At 55.3% G+C, this 3259-nt stretch overlaps 1 non-coding gene across 1 annotated transcript; it reads right to left on the bottom strand.

Annotated features, from left to right (window-relative positions):
* Nucleotides 1-1705: 1705 nt before the first annotated feature.
* TRNAS-CGA (transfer RNA serine (anticodon CGA)) lies at nucleotides 1706-1787 on the bottom strand. The gene has a single exon. It is a non-coding gene; the product is annotated as a tRNA-Ser (tRNA).
* Between the last annotated feature and the right edge of the window lie 1472 nt (nucleotides 1788-3259).

Here is a 3259-nt window from a genome sequence, read left to right as displayed (position 1 = left end):
GTTTTCTGCTCCCATGGGCGTGGCTGGGAAGGGCCACAGGGCTCAGCAGGCTCAGAGAGAAACCTCAGCCCCACTGGAGACAGGAGGGGAGCAAACCTCACACTCTGCATGGTCACTGCAGGTCTGTGCAACTGCCCCCTCCTCCTTCAGTGGCAGTCCGTGGGGGAGGTCTAGGGTGGCCAGATGTCCCGATTTTAGAAGGACAGTCCCAATTTTTGGGTCTTTTTCTTATATAGGCTCTGATTACCTCCCACCCCCATCCCGATTTTTCACACTTGCTGTCTGGTCACCCGAGGGAGGTCTGGCAGCCCCCTCCCCAGCCACAGTCCGTGCGTGCCCAGCAGTCCCTGTGAAAACTCAGCTTTTCCGGGTGTCTGTTTCACACCCTCTGCCAGAGACGGTCCCCATTCTTTCTCCAGTTCAGCTGGCAGCAGGTCTCGTGCGAGGGGCGGGGGAGAGCTGAGATTTCAGGCTGCCGTCATATGGCGGGATTGCTGCGATTAACTGGCTGAAGGTGCTAATTCTGAGGACGAAACGGGGAAAGGGGCAGAGACCGAGAGTCAGGGATTGAAATGGAGAAAATACAGGAAGCATTTCGAGCAAGGGTGAAGTGCAATGACCAGAATCCAGAATATTCTCTGCACCCCTTGTCTAACTCTGGGCCTGATTCTCTTCCGCATTGACGGCCCTTTCCCTGTCTCCGGCCGTGTCTGGAGGGCTTTATGCCCCTGTCCAGCCCCTTCACACTGCCAGGAAGGGAGAGCTGTTATGGAATCTTAGCCCAAAGAGGAACCAGGCCCTGTGTCACCTTCATCCTGGGTTTCAGATGACCCCGAGAAGTTGGGGGGCCACCGGCACCTAGAGCATGGCCCTGCCACAGAGGCCCCGCCCCCGGTCATCCTCTTCCCCCGAGGCCCCGCCCACCCACTGTTCACTCCTCTGGCCCCCGAGGTCCCCCTACCTGCCCCTCGCTCCTCTCCGCCTCTTCCCCCAGGACTCCACTCACCCCCTGCTTGCTCCTCTCCGCCCCTTTCCCCGAAGGGGGACTACCGGGGGGCCATGGGGCCAGGCACCCGTCCCTTTTCTCTGTCTCTGGTGAGCGGGGGGCAGTGGGGTCCTTGGGGAAGGAGGTGGAGCAGGACAGGAAGAGGCACGAGAAGACGGGGCCGTAGGGGAAAAGGCCGAGGGGGGGTGGGGCGCAGGTTTTGGGGGAAGAGGCGGAGGCGGGATGGGAAGAGGCAGAGCAAGAGCAGGGCATCGGGCTAAGAGGCAGAGGGGAGCGGGGTGTAGGCAGGGCCCCCACTTCTCTGGAGCTTCGCTTCCAGCGCTCGAAAGATGACCAAGGGCCCAATGGCCTCCGGAGGGGAGACCCGCCCCACATCCCCAGCGTTTCCGCCCCGCATGGACGGCCTTTTGGGGGAGACTCAGCCTCCCGTGGCCTTTTATACGGGCTGCCCGTGCTCAGCTCCTTCCACACGCTGGAGAGGAGCAGCACCCAGGGGTGGGGCTGAGCCGGGGGGCGCTGGGTGAGGGGCAGAGGCCTCGGGAGCTGAGACCGCAGGGACACAGCATGAGACACCATCCCAGGCATCCCCATGAAAGGAGCAGAACAGGGTTTACTTGGGGTGGAGAGTGTATGGAGAGCGTCTCAGGGTCGGTGGAGATGTATTGCCCTGGTGAGCAAGTGTGGCTAAAACACAGGCCTCGCTGTGAGCAGGATTTGAACCTGCGCAGGGAAACCCGAATGGATTTCGAGTCCAACGCCTTAACCGCTCGGCCCTCACAGCTGTGAGTGACGTGGCCCCCAGCGGCAGTCTCTACTGGAGCGGCTGGAAGCCGACGGGAGGGAGCTCTCCACCCTCAACGAGCAGCCGTAGACATGTTGGCAGGAGAAGCTCTCCCAGCACCATAGCACTGTCCACACCGGCGCTTAGGTCCGTGTAACTTGTGTCACTCGGGGGGTGGCTTATTCACTCCCCGAGCCACATACGTTCTACCGACACAAGGGGGAGTGTAGACGCAGCCTTAGCAGAGACGCAATTAAGATCCACTTCCTGGACACTACAGTGCTAATAAGCGATGGTCACATAAACACCACCCTATACCGGAAACCCACTGACCGCTGTTCCTACCTACATGCCTCCAGCTTTCACCCTGACCACACCACACGATCTATCGTCTACAGCCAAGCTCTGTGATACAACCGCATTTGCTCCAACCCCTCAGACAGAGACAAACACCTACAAGATCTCTATCAAGCCTTCTTACAACTACAATACCCACCTGCGGAAGTGAAGAAACAGATTGACAGAGCCAGAAGAGTACCCAAAAGTCTCCTACTACAGGACAGGCCCAACAAAGAAAATAACAGAACGCCACTAGCCGTCACCTTCAGCCCCCAACTAAAACCCCTCCAATGCATTATTAAGAATCTACAACCTATCCTGAAGGATGACCCAACACTCTCACAAATCTTGGGAGACAGGCCAGTCCTTGCCTACAGACAGCCCCCCAACCTGAAGCAAATACTCACCAACAACCACACACCATACAACAGAACCACTAACCCAGGAACCTATCCTTGCAACAAAGCCCGTTGCCAACTGTGCCCACATATCTATTCAGGGGACACCATCACAGGGCCTAATCACATCAGCCACACTATCAGAGGCTGGTTCACCTGCACATCTACCAATGTGATATATGCCATCATGTGCCAGCAATGCCCCTCTGCCATGTACATTGGCCAAACTGGACAGTCTCTACGTAAAAGAATAAATGGACACAAATCAGATGTCAAGAATTATAACATTCATAAACCAGTCGGAGAACACTTCAATATCTCTGGTCACGCGATTACAGACATGAAGGTCGCTATCTTAAAACAAAAAAACTTCAAATCCAGACTCCAGCGAGAAACTGCTGAATTGGAATTCATTTGCAAATTGGATACTATTAATTTAGGCTTGAATAGAGACTGGGAGTGGCTAAGTCATTCTGCAAGGTAACCTATTTCCCCTTGTTTTTTCCTACCCCTCCCCCACTTCCTCAGACTTTCTTGTTAAAACCTGGATTTGTGCTGGAAATGGCCCACCTTGATTAGCATACACATTGTAAGGAGAGTGATCACTTTAGATAAGCTATTACCAGCAGGAGAGTGGCGTGGGGGGAGAGAAAACCTTTTGTAGTGGTAAACACCCATTTTTTCATGCTTTGTGTGTATAAAAAGATCTTGTGTACTTTCCACAGTATGCATCCG

The sequence above is a fragment of the Eretmochelys imbricata genome, chromosome 11 (assembly GCF_965152235.1).
Source record: "Eretmochelys imbricata isolate rEreImb1 chromosome 11, rEreImb1.hap1, whole genome shotgun sequence".
Taxonomy (NCBI): Eukaryota; Metazoa; Chordata; order Testudines; family Cheloniidae; genus Eretmochelys; species Eretmochelys imbricata.
The sequence above is the reverse complement of the archived record's forward strand: the minus strand, read 5'-3'. Positions and strand labels throughout refer to the sequence as shown.